Source organism: Epinephelus moara, chromosome 20, assembly GCF_006386435.1.
Source record: "Epinephelus moara isolate mb chromosome 20, YSFRI_EMoa_1.0, whole genome shotgun sequence".
NCBI classification, from domain to species: domain Eukaryota; kingdom Metazoa; phylum Chordata; class Actinopteri; order Perciformes; family Serranidae; genus Epinephelus; species Epinephelus moara.
In genome coordinates, this window is record NC_065525.1 from 9,009,431 (window position 1) to 9,023,140 (window position 13,710).

The 13,710-nt window shown below is 42.8% G+C and overlaps 1 protein-coding gene across 3 annotated transcripts in view; it reads left to right on the forward strand.

Annotated features, from left to right (window-relative positions):
- Positions 1–12,195: 12,195 nt before the first annotated feature.
- mical2b (microtubule associated monooxygenase, calponin and LIM domain containing 2b) overlaps positions 12,196–13,710 on the forward strand; it is an 83,900-nt gene continuing 82,385 nt past the window's right edge. The window contains exon 1 of one of the 3 annotated variants that reach the window (XM_050073104.1): positions 12,196–12,871. The gene's annotated coding sequence lies outside the window, so the exon portion shown is untranslated. The remainder of the gene's footprint in view (positions 12,872–13,710) is intronic. The other 2 variants (XM_050073105.1, XM_050073106.1) reach the window with 2 other exon arrangements.

The window sequence follows — 13,710 nt, forward strand, 5'->3', positions numbered from 1 at the left end:
TTGCTCCAGCTGCCATCATCAAGTCCATCCTCACCCCATCCATCACCGTCTGGTACATGGCAGCTACGGCCAGGGACAAGGGTGCACTGCAGCGTTATCATCCTGAATAAAATTAACTTGACTAACCTGAACTGTGTTCTTGACTGACTTGTGAGCAGTGGAGGGACCTTAATGTTATGCAGTTTTGGTGTGCAATACTTAAACAACTTTTGAGGTATTTGCAAACAATGTATTTATAGGGGGTGCACTTTTGGTTACATTACATTGAAACATTGAAGCAACACAGTACCAGTTGTGGAAAAATGAGGTGGAATACCACTTACTTGGCTAAATTATTTATACTTATTGAATATGTTTCAAAACATGCAAGTTTAAAATCCTAATTGCGGATATATTGTGTGAGTGTAAACGGGGCAAAAAATGAGTACTATGTTACGTATAGGCAACACAAAACCGCAGAGGGTTAAGTGCACAGACGTTGTGGTCACAAGTTGATCCAACCACCTTTGTATGTGACTCAGCTGACTGTGTACCCCATTACAGTACAATACGTCAGTGCTGAACTTTGGAAAGAGGTGGTCTTAGTGTAGTGGTTAACGTGTTGGTCTCTTGTATCTTTTTCCCTTCGCGGAGTGAGTTCGAATCTCCGCCAAGACGTGTTTTAATATGTTGAGCTTGACAAACAGGCTGAATGTAACGCATGTAGATTCAATCACACTCCAAAGGAGTGGAAATGCTACTTGCTTTCTTCCTGTTGTCAGCAAATCACATCCTTACAACACGCGAGTGGGTAACGTTAATCGTACATCACTCTATATACCGCTTTGCAGGAGTTAATGGACTTTCATACCACATAGCCTACAGCCTAGTGTTTGTCATATTTGTACGCTTTTGATCGCCTTAATGCTACAACATAAATAGATAATTTATCTTAGAGATAAATCTATTATACAGCTGCTGCTTTATTGCTTAATTTAAAATAAAGTATTTCCACGTGAGTATATGAATATTGGCTTTATCGACCTGTAGCACAACAATAGACGTTAGGTTTATGAATTAAGTGGGTTTAAACCGCTGGTTTTTGTATTGGAAAGCAGTGAGATTGTAAAATGTTCCTCGGTGCATGGACAGTGTGGTCACAAGTTGATCTGGCTACTTCCCAATTTGAAGACATAGCTGGCTGTATGTTGTCGGATTTGTAAAGGATCTGTCAGTAAGGTTGTGTTGTCATTGTGGCGCACCACGTTAATTGTGCGTTTTTAATTCATTTTCCCATAATGAAGTAGGTTCGAATCCCGTAAAAATATTCTTTTTTACGTTTCACAAGGCTGACCGGTTCTTTAATATGGCACATGTTTATTTAGGCAGGCACCAGAGACGAAACTGTTTAGGCCTATTTAGAAAATATATTCGAGATAAGAGTTAGATTTACAGGAAAAGCAACTTGGCCTCTTCCTGTTTTCAACATTCCGTCATAACAAGTGTGATTCAAACCGCGACTGAGTGTCGGTCCGTGACTGGGTTCCTCCAACAAGAGTCCAAAGACGGATCAGGTCGGCTATGTTTTGATATTGTTATGAAAAACTGAATGAAGAGGCCTTCGCGAGGACAGCTACGTGTTCTCTTCCTGGTTGAAAACAGCTGTTGTCACTACGACAACCACAGACGGTCGCCAGTTAACAGGGTCGCGAGTAGATCCGAAACACCGGTGTCTGTGGAGGTGGACGAGTACGCTGCTGGTTCCGGGCTGTGTGGCGTCGGAGATCGTGGCGAATCCGAGCTTTCTTCACTGGCAGAAGGGGTGGTGGAGTCCTCACTACCGGAGCCTGTGTCGCTCTCGGTTGAGAACGTCGCATCTTAAGCAGAAACGTAAAACAAATCATGAGTTAACTACATTCACTTTTACAACGATACGAAACAGCAGTACAACGTAAACAGCCACACGCAATGAGTCGCTAGTTAGTTAGCTGGATGCTAACAATGTGTCACTAGCGGGCAGAACTGGTTAGCACATAAGCCAAAACAGTAAAGATTTCACGCAGGTTTGAACAATAATGTTAGCGTAACAGTGAAGTGAGATTAAAAGCAGAGTACAGGGCTAACACATAGGTAAGGCAACAATACTCACTGTCGGCCTCCAGCAGGGACTCTAGCGGAGCCTCTCTTCCGCTGCCCGTCGGCCTGTGTCTACAAATGGTGTCCATTGTATCGAACCACTGGCAGGTCTTTCTGCTTGCGCCACTCCGGTCGATATTTCAAAATAACAACAGACAGGCTCCAGTGTTGAAAACAATCCGCAGCAATGGATGTGCTTTTTAAAAATGGCGGGTTTCTTCTTCTTCTTCTTCTTCTTCGGATTTTACGGCGGTTGGCATCCATCACTTTGGTGCATTACCGCCCCCCATCATTACGGATTTTTGGCTCTGCTCAACCCATATACAAGCATACACACCTATACAACAAACCTACTTCACTGACTCTCCCTCCTCCTCCTGACTCCTCAAATCCTATTAAACAACCCTGTACTCCTTAAAAATTCTAATAGCATCCTTTGCTGAGACCTGTCACTCATGTCCAACAATCCTTTTAGTGATATTTCCTTTACTCCTGCATCCACCAGCCCCCTCCTCATCATCTCCCTCTGTGTTTCATTCCTCCTGCACCTCAGAATTACATGCTCTACTGATTCCTCCTCCTGACACTCCTCACACAAACCAGAGTTATGCTTCCCTATGATTTTAAACGTTTTGTTTAAGGCACTGTGTCCGATCCTTAGTCTTGTTATCACAATCTTCTCTCTCCTGCCTTTGCCAGCAATCCTTGAAGGTCTAACATTTTGTTGAATTTGATACAGGTGTCTTCCTCTGCTCTCTCTGTCCCACATGCTCTGCCATTTCTGATTAATTTTTCCCTTAATTACACTTTTCATTTCTGCCTTACTAATGCTTACTTGCATTTCAACCCTATTTGCTCTCAGTGCCCTTTTTGCCAACTTGCCTGCCTTCTCATTCCCTTGCAGCCAAGGTGCTGGCACCCAAAAAAATGTGACCTGCCTCCCCTTTCTGTGTATTCTTGTGACTGTGTGCAGAACCTGATATAGAATGTCCTGCCTGCTGTTGGAGTGAAATGATGTGATACTTTCGAGAACTGATGCAGAATCTGAGCATATTACCGTCTTCTTTTGTGCTGTTATTTCCACCCATTTTAATGCCGCCAACACCGCCACCATCTCTGCTGTGTACACCCCTAGTCCATCACCTGTTCTTCTATAAATACCCACTCCTTTTCCTGGTACCGCCACCCCGAATCCTGTTACACCTGTGTCTGGATTTTTCGCCCCGTCCATGTACACCTGCACAAAGTCTTGATATTCTTGATTTATCAAGTGGCTAAATGCACTCAGTAAATCAACTGTTTTCTTCCCTGTCCTTTAAATTTCCAGCAGAGACATGTCAACTCTCGGACACACTGGTCTCCATGGAGCCTCTACTGGATAGACCACTGGTGGGCTTATCTGTAGTCCTTCAATAGACAGTTCTTTCGCTATTTTATTACCTACTTTTGCAAAATGCTCCTTGGTGCTCTTCTCATTCTCCCAGCTGTCCTGTAATACCTCTCTTGTTGGGTGATTAGCTCTATGCCCTTTCAAATTCACCCAGTAATTGGCCATCAGCTGTTTTCTCCTTAACTCCAGAGGCACTTCACCCATCTCTTCTTGTATGGCAGGAATTGGTGATGTCTTAAAAGCTCCGCAACAGATGCGTAAAGCTTGTGCCTGTATGACATCTAGCTTTTTAAAATGGCTCTTAGTTGCTGACCCATATGCCACACAACCATAATCCAGCACGGATCGTATTAATGCAACATACAACCAGTGGAGTGCTCTGCAACTTGCTCCCCATTCTCTTCCAGCCACACAACGCATCACATTTATGACTTTTTTACACTTTTCCTCTATCCTGGTGACATGGCCTGACCATGTCAGGCGTTCATCAAACACTACACCAAGGAATTTAAATTGTGGCACCCTTTCCAACTCTTCCCCATACATTTTTAACCTGACATCCTCTCTGATTCTCTTCCTGGTAAAGAACACAGTTTGGGTTTTTTCAGTTGAAAACTTGCATCCCCAGTCATATCCCCAATCAGTCACTTGATTGATTGCTCCTTGAAGTTTTCCAATGACATGCTCAATATTTCTGCCTCTTTTCCACAGAGCTCCATCATCGGCAAACAGAGACCTGCCTATGTCTACAGGAAGTTTTGAGAACACATCATTAATGCTTAAACTGAACAGTAATGGACTGATCACACTCCCCTGAGGCGTTCCATTCCCCACCACATACTGTGTTGACATGACTCTCCCGATTCTCACTTGAATTTTCCTTCCAAACAGGAAATCTTTAATCCAGTTAAAGGCTCTCCCTCCAACTCCAATCTTAGATAGTTTTATCAGCAGGCCTTCCTTCCACATCATATCATATGCCTTTTCAATATCGAAAAACACTGCAATAACTGATTCTTTGTTTGCTTGGGCCTTTCTTATTTCTGTTTCTAGTCTTATCACTGGATCCATAGTATTCCTCCCTCTTCTAAAGCCACTTTGATAGTTGGCTATCTTACCTGCCTTCTCCAGCTGGTAAGTTAACCTTTCTGTAATCATTCTCTCCATTACTTTGCATATATTTGAAGTCAGAGCTATTGGCCTGTAGCTAGATGGTTTTATTGGGTCTTTCCCTGGTTTCCTTATTGGGATTACCACTGCTTCCTTCCACACTGCTGGTAGCCGGCCCTTTTCCCACACTTTGTTATAGAGTTTTAACAGTTCCTTGAGCGTTTTCTTTCCTAAGTGCTTCAGCATACTATAGCTTACTTGATCTTTCCCTGGAGAAGTTGGTTTAGATTTGTTTATTGCCCTCAGCATCTCTTCCAGTGTAAATGGTTCATCCAAACTGCTATTGGCCTCTTCCCTCCTGTCCAATATTTCTGGGTGTTGGCTTAATGTCTTTCTTCTTCTTCTGTTACCTTCTTCTGACAAGTTTTCTGAGCTGTGTACTTTTGCAAATGCCTTAACCATTATTTCTGCTTTTTCTTTATCTGTCACTGCTGTTTTTCCATCATCTATCATGACTGGATACTCCCACTCTCTCCTGTCCCCTCCCATTCTCCTTATCATTCCCCACACCTCTCCTACTGGTGTTGTTCTTCCAATTGAGCTGCAAAAGTTCCTCCAGCTTTCTCTCTTGGCTTGCCTCACCGTTCTCCTCACCACTGCCTGCGCCTTTTTATACTGAATTAGGTCTTGCATGTTATGGGTTCTTTTGAGCAATCTTAATGCCCTGTTCCTTTGCCTTACAGCCTGACGGCATTCCTCTGTCCACCATGGTACCAGCTTCCTCTCACTCCTTCCTTTACTTTTGGGTATGGCTTTTTCTGCTGCAGCAATAATTATAGATGTTATCTGATTATTAAGCTCATCCACATCATCTGACCTGCCAGTTATCAGTATTTTCTCCTCACTCAGTCTTTGAAACTCACCCCAGTTAGCCTTTTCAAATCTCCATTTTTTAACTCCACTAGCTTGTCTTCCTTCCACTTTCTCTCCCACATAACAGGCCACTGGATAATGATCACTGCCCAGTGTTGTTTTCAAAACTTTCCAGGAGCTGACTCCAGCTAAAGAGTTAGATACAAGTGTGATATCTAATGCTGACACTGCACCTGTTGCTGTGTTGATCCTAGTGCCCTTTCCGTCATTCATACAAACTAGATCGTTATTATCCATCAGTTCTTCAATTATTCTGCCATTTAAGTCTGTCTGTAACGCTCCCCAAGTGGTGCTATGGGCATTAAAATCTGCACACCAGACCTTTCTAGCTTTGTTCTGACTTTGTATTTCCAGCAACTTATCCAAGTTTAACTTTTTACATGGGTTGTAGTAACTGATTACCACTAGTGCTTCTCCTTTATTCCAAATTTCCACGGCTATATACTCCAACTCATCTCCTTTCTCTAGCACTCGATAAGGTATTCCATGTTTTATAAGCGTTACACTTCCTCCTCCTCCCCCAAGGCTAATGGCGGGTTTCCGCTTCTCTTCTTCTTCTTATCGATTTCCGGCAGTTTTGACGCTACTTGGCGTATCACTGCCCTCCATTGGACAGAGTCTATTTAAATCTTCATATACAGCCCTGCTTCATGCAGGAACTGTAAGGCTGCTTTTGTTATCATCTGGTGGTTCCAGGAACTGTAAGGCTGCTTTTGTTATCATCTGGTGGTTCTCACCCTGGCCAAAAATAGCTTTAATAGAAAATGTCTCCACACCCAGATCTGCCAGCTTCTTATAGAAAGACCTGCTCTCTATTCTATACATCTGACATTCCATAAAAGTTTAAGTTTATTCACTTTATTAATCCCCCTGAGGAGAAATTCAATGTTTTCACTCTTGCTTGTCAATTACACACAGGTCCGAAAGACACACATGCACAAACAGGACCTATACATGCACAAAGTGGAGAGATGTCAGAGTGAGTGTCAGAGTGAGGGGGGGGAGCGGTTGGGGGGTTCGGTGCCTTGCTCAAGGGCACCTCGGCAGTGCCCAGGAGGTGAACGGGCCCCTCTCCAGCCACCAGTCCACGCTCCATATTTTGGTCTGGACGGGGACTCAAACAGGCGACCCTCTGGTTCCCAACCCAAGTCCCTATGGACTGACCTACTGCCGCTGCTTAAAAACATGTTTAATTGTTTCTGATCGCCCACATTCACATAGTCCATCAGGATGCTTCCCCATAATGTGCAGATAATGATTTAATCCACAATGCCCAAGCCTCAGTCTGCAGATTTTAACAGATTCACTTCGAGTTCCAGAGCTATAACTAATTTTTCTAACCAAAGGCTGTACAGAAAAGTAATACCTTCCTTTATTCTCCTTTTCCCACAGTTCCTGCCTTTCTTTTTCCACACCCTCTTTGATTTTCTCTCTCAGTTCCACTCTTCCTGGAGATATATTGAAGTCTACTACTTCTTTCTGCAGGGTTGCCTTTGCTATGGAATCGGCTATTTCATTTCCCTCAACTCCGGCATGTCCAGGAACCCAACAAAACATGACTTCACACCCATTCTTTTCTACTTGAAACAATACAGACAATATTTTTATAACAAGATCCGGCCGAGCTTTTGATTTTCCTCCTCTTATAGCCATTAGAGCTGCTGCTGAGTCCGAGCAAATCAGAACTGATTTTGGTCTTTCTTCCTCAGTCCACCTCAGAGCCCAGAGAATTGCCAGTAATTCTGCAGTAAAAATAGAACTTCCATCTGAGATACGATGATCAAACTTGAGTTTTAACTGATCTACGTACACCCCAAATCCTGCTTTCCCACTCTCTGGATCCTTAGAACCATCTGTGTATATTATCAGCTTCTCCTCCCTGACTGAATTGAGATATTCTTGTATTATGTTCACCTCTTTCTTGTCTTGAAGAAAGCACAGCTTGATGTTTAAGTCCTGCATTACCCACGGTGGTATTGATACCCAGCTTGTTTGTTCCACTATGCCACCCTGTTCCATGCCCAGTTTCCTTGCCCACTGATTTATTCTGGCAATATATGGTTCATGCCTGTTGCCTCCTTCCACCTCTTGTAACAGACACCTAGCTGGGAAGGTTTGAGTACTCCTACTAATTTTTATCCAGTACTGTAGTCCTAACTTAATGCGCCTTAACCATAGGGGCATTTCTCCCATTTCAATAACTAGTGCAGGGATTGGGGAGGTTCTAAAGGCTCCACAGCAGAGTCCCAGGGCCTTTGCCTGTATGACGTCCAACCTAGCCAGCACAGTTTTTGAGGCAGCACCATGCACATAGCACCCATAATCAAGAGCCGATCTAATCATGGCCTGGTAAATTAGTCGCAATGTTTCCCTGACTGCTCCCCACTCACACCCAGCCAGACTTCTTAAGATGTTAATGACTTTTTCACATTTCTCCACTGTTTTACCTATGTGCACAGCCCATGACATGTGCTCCTCAAACCAAACACCCAAAAATTTAAAAACCTTCACCTTTTCCAGTTGTAGCCCATATAAGTTCAGCCCTAAATTCGGTAACTTTCTTTTAAAACCAAAAATCATATATTTAGTTTTGGACACTGAAATCCTAAAACCCCATGTATTCCCCCATTCCTCTACAGTCTGTAGTGCCTTTTAAACCTGTTTCAAAATAAATTCCACATTTCCAAATGGCCCCATCATCAGCAAACAAGGACAGCCCAAATCCTCTTCCTATATTATCAAAAATTCCATTTATCATTATGTTAAACAACACTGGTGATATTACACTTCCCTGTGGTGTACCGTTCTCTATTTATACTACCTTAGAGCTGACCCCACCTACCCGGACTTGTATAGTTCTTTTCCTTAAAAAATCTTGGATCCAGTTAAACATTCGTCCCCTAATTCCTAGATCATAAATTTTAATCAGTAATCCCTCCTTCCACAGACAGTCATAAGCTTTCTCAATATCCAGGAATACATCCACCTCCACCTCTTTATTATTTTAACGCCTTTTTAATATCTTGATCCAGCAATGTAACTGACTCCATTGTGGTTCTGAACCCATTCTGGACATTAACAAAGAGCCCTCTTGTTTCCAGTACATACACTAGCCTATTGGTAACCATCCTCTCCATTATTTTACAGAGCACTGCTGTAAGTGCTATAGGCCGATATGAGCCAGGGTCAGACGCCTTCTTGCCTGGCTTCAAGATCGGAACCACTACTGCATGCTTCCATTCCTTCGGCAAGCACCCCTCCTCCCACACTGTGTTTAACAAAGCAAAGATTTCCTCCAACACTATGTCATCCAGATGTTTAAACAGCTCATAAGATAGTCTGTCTCGCCCTGGGGTGGTGTTTGCCCATGCCATAATAGCGTCCCTCAATTCCTTCATAGAAAAGAATAAATTAATTGGCTCATCATTTTCTATACTCCTTTCCAGCTTCCACTGATTGGCTGACATCACCTCCGCCCTCCTCCTACACCTCTCATCCCCCAAGCTCTCTGATCTGTGCACCTCCTGAAAACTGTCTACAAACATGTCTGCCTTTTCCTTATTAGACACTGCCTCCACCTCACCCTTCTGTAACACTGGGATATATTAGACACTGCCTCCACCTCACCCTTCTGTAACACTGGGATAGCTCTCTTCCTATAAGCCCCTGACATTTTGTGCACAGCTGACCATAGCTGCCCTACTGGAGTCTCTGGGCCTATTGTATCACAGTATTTCCTCCAGCTACTTCTCTTTTCTTCTTTTACAACTTTCCTTGCTAAGGCCCTTAACCGCTTGTACTCAATTACATTATCTGACATTGGATACTTTCTTAATTTCCTGTATGCTTTGTTCCTTTTTCTTACTGCTTCATCACATTTTTTGTTCCACCAGGGTACACGCTTTCGGGCCTTAGGCTCTTGCTTCTCAGGGATGGTGCCATGAGCTGCATTGTGAATCATAGAACTAATGGAGCAATTCCATCTGTCCACAGAGCCCTCACTGTCAACCTCTCCTACTAAGCTTTTTGCCCTTTCCTGAAACTCATCCCACTTGGCCTGAGAGAAGTTATATCTAGGTACCCTCTCTTCCTCCTCCTTCCACAATTCTCTCCCAAACCTACACATGATTGGATAATGGTCACTGCCCAGCGTGTATGTATTCATTTCATCCCACTCCCCTATTCTTGCTAAATTGGGAGAAACTACTGACAAGTCTAAGTGACTAGATGTGTTTCTAGCAATATCATATCGAGTTGGCCTTCCATCATTTATCATTATTAGCCCATATTTGTCCAGGAAATCTTCTACTACTATCCCATTACTGTCTCTTTGTTCACTGCCCCATAATGGATTGTGTGCATTAAAGTCTCCCGCCCAAATAACAGGGCTTTCTACCTTTTCCATTATCTCATCAAAGTCTGCCAATACCAACCTATTACATGGGTTATAGAAGTTTATCACAGTTACACTCTTTTTTTATTTTTACTACTATTATTCCTACCTCCATTATAGTTATCACTATTATCATCCCAATTATTATCACTATTAATATTATTACTATACTTATGGCTATACCAAACCTCCACAGCTATACACTCAAGTTTAGCACTTATATCCACTCTCCTGAACTGCAGTCCATTTTTCACAAAAGTTGCACAGCCCCCATGAGATTTATCCACCCCCTCTATCTCCCTACCTATTATTTCTGCCCTATCCAATCTCAAACACTCATACCCTGGGATTACAAAATCCAAGCTGGGCCTCAACCATGTCTCCTGAATACATATCAGCTCTGGCTCATTCTCAAGTTTATCAACAAACTTTTTTAATTCCTGACCATTCTTCATTAGACTCCGGGCGTTCCATTGAAGGACACAGAACATTATGGTGCTAATAATCCCCCACATCATCTGCTATGTTTGTGTCCTCCTCTTCCTCACTGTCCTTCCTCTGCCTCTCTGTTCTACGTTGAACCTCCGACATGTGTTGGTGTAACTTCTCTGGCACCTATTTTGCCCCAAGGAATCTTTCTGCTGCCCCTACCACTTCTCTGATGAGGTCTGACCTATTTGCCGTTTTGGACGCAAAAATGCGTTTAGCAGCTACCAGTACATCAACCATAAATGAAAGAAATGACTCCTTGCTCATAATCAACATACCTGGAGGAGGTATGTTTGGCACATCTTTTTTGTTCCCCAGCTTTACTCTGCCCCCCCTCTCTTCCCCGCATTCTCTCGTCACTTTCTGAACTGCCTGAACGTATGATATTTTATCTCCCTCCCTCACAACCTGCACCTGCGTGGCCTTAATAGTGTGCTCACATCCATGATACGCTGCCACATGATCCCCCCCACAGTTTGGGCATCTTGGGGCATCTGCCTTGCAATCTGTTATTCCATGATCTCCCCTGCACTTTGCACACCTTTTCTTACCCCGACAAGAATCTGCTATATGCCCATATCTTTGACAATTATAGCAGCGCAGAGGAGGTCTAATATACTCCTTCACTTGATATGCCATGCTCCCCAGAAAAACTCTGCCTGGCAGCTCAGTGTTCTTAAAAGTCAGCATAACCGGCGGATCCCCCTTGGCTCCCTCCCTACTCTTGAATCTCCGTACAGCTGCTACCTGGCCCCCTCTAATATTGTCCAATATTTCCTTTTCTGACAGCCCGGCAAACATTCCATAGACCACTCCCTTAATTTCCTGACTGTCTTTAGGAATTATGTTTATCATCTCTACTTTGGCCACCACTTTCCCCACTTTTTTAGCGTCCTCATACTGTTTCCTATCCACACAACTAACTTTCAACACTCCATTAAACAGTACTTTAGCCTCAAAATCCTTGCCAATCTGATTCTGTAAGGACAAATTGATCTGTAAGGGGTTGATCGCCCTGAATCCTGCATTTCCCGGCTTAGCTCCCTTAACCCTGAACAGCACTACAAGCTCTTCAGGGCTTCTAGTTCTCCTGTGTTTCTCTGGTGTTTCATTTCCCTCCTTCAATACCTCTCTATGCCCTCTACTCCCGATTCTCTGTTGACCAATCAACAGACTGCAATGTTTTTAGCTCCACCTTTTAGTACCGGGCCTGTGTGCTAGGTACCCAACAGATAATACAGAGGGCCCCTCTGTATGATCTGTTGGGTACCTAGACCAAGAATGGGGACGGTTCCTTTGGTACCATCCACAGCTTTTTACAGTGGAGACAGAAAAAAAGTACCGAATTGAGCTGAACTGTACCGTACTACTCCGTGGAGACCAACCAAATGTTTATATAGGCTATTAAACTTACATTTGTCTGCTAGTTACCCATACTGTTTAAAGATGATTACATATGTTGTTCACCATATTTATTTGAATGGAAAAAGTCAGGTGTTGCAACTGACCCCAACCCTGGAGACAAGTACAACACCACAGAGACGGTTGCAACATATTAAAAATACAATAAATTTCACTAATTCACTTTATTTTACTTTTTTGTCTCAGTAAGCACAATTCTGAGAACACAGATTGTTATGTTAAAAGAGTTATGTTAAAATCTTATTTATATGATAATATTATAGTATTATTATTTATTGGGTTTTGTTTGTGGGGAAATCCTCTGTTAAACTGGATTTATAGATGTGCATCTTTATGTTGTGAGCATTTATACTTGTGCAGTGGTGTGTCTGTGTCACTCTGCAGTAACACCTCCAAAATACTAGTCAGCTGTGGTGTCTGTGAAATGCTGTAACCTTTAGTTTATTCCAAATACACATTAAATATGGCTTAATAGCGACCATTTCAAACACAAGTACACAAATCAGCTTCACCATAACAGCATCACAGACAGAGCATTTGTCTTTTGCAGGACACATTTTCCCCACGAATACAACATGCTAATGTTTCAGCACAAGCCTATGTCATTTTACATTGCGTAAATTAGCCTAGCAGCTAGCGGACTTTTCCTCTACTCTTAAGAAGGCAGGGACGACAGCAACATTTAACAAACGTAATGTTATGAAATTTGGTTCCATTACAACTCACAAGGTTCACTGGCAAAACAACTGTCTTATTATAGACACGTTTTCAAAACAAATATAACATGCTAACGTTACTAGCACAAGCCTATGCCATTTCATAGATCCCGGTCCTGTTGCTGGGTTGATGCCCTTCCGGGGCCCTTTCCAGCTCTCCTCATGTAACGGCCAGTCTCCTGGTATCCTCTCCATGCTCTTGAAACTGTGGTGGGAGACACAGCAAACCTTCTTGCGACCACATGTATGGATGTGCCATCCTGGAGGAGCTGGACTACCTGTGCAACCTGACTGGACACATTGGTATCCCTAAAGTCTAACTGACTTGGTGTTATACTGTGACAAATAAGTGTTTCCTTAATTTTTTGACCAGTGTACATATAACATAAATTAATGACTTAATTAATAACACATTATTTTGTCACAATTCCTGCTGTAATTTGGGATAATCCAGACCTCACTGTCACTTGACCAATACAGCTTGCCCTCTCTGAATAGCAGACTCTGAGCTCTCTCATGATGTCATAGCCATCCTCCACCACCTGAGGGCAGAGCAGGACAAAACATCTCAGCGAGACAATCAGAACTGGAAATTTTAAAATGAGAATGAAATAAGCAAAAGCACTGTGGTCCCTGGATGTTTCTTGTTATCTAAGTGGACTCCATTCTGCACATGCAAACACAGAGCTACTTTTTTTTATTACACATAAAATATACTGTGATTAGTAATGTTGGTAAGTCATATATAAAGGCCCATAGAAGCTGATGCAGTTGTAAATGTTATAGGGTTAGTTCACCCAAATTAGGAAACCCATTTTTCCTAATTTATGCAGGCTAGTGATTACCAGCTATACAGTTAGTTTGTGCTTAATTTGACCAGATTTTATTATCACTGCTAACGCAGAGATTCACTGTGTCTTTCCAAAAGCACAATGGCCACATGTCTGCCATGTTTCATAAAATACTTATCAATTGAGGAGCCTCCCCTGCTGCAGTGAAACGATGATGTGGCTCTGAAGCATCACTCACTCTGTTAATGAGTCAAAAGAAATTAGTAACCACCAATACATTGTTTACACACTGTACAGTGTCAGGTATGGAGTGGATCTTATGGTGCGTGTGTGTCTCTCTCTCTCCTTTCT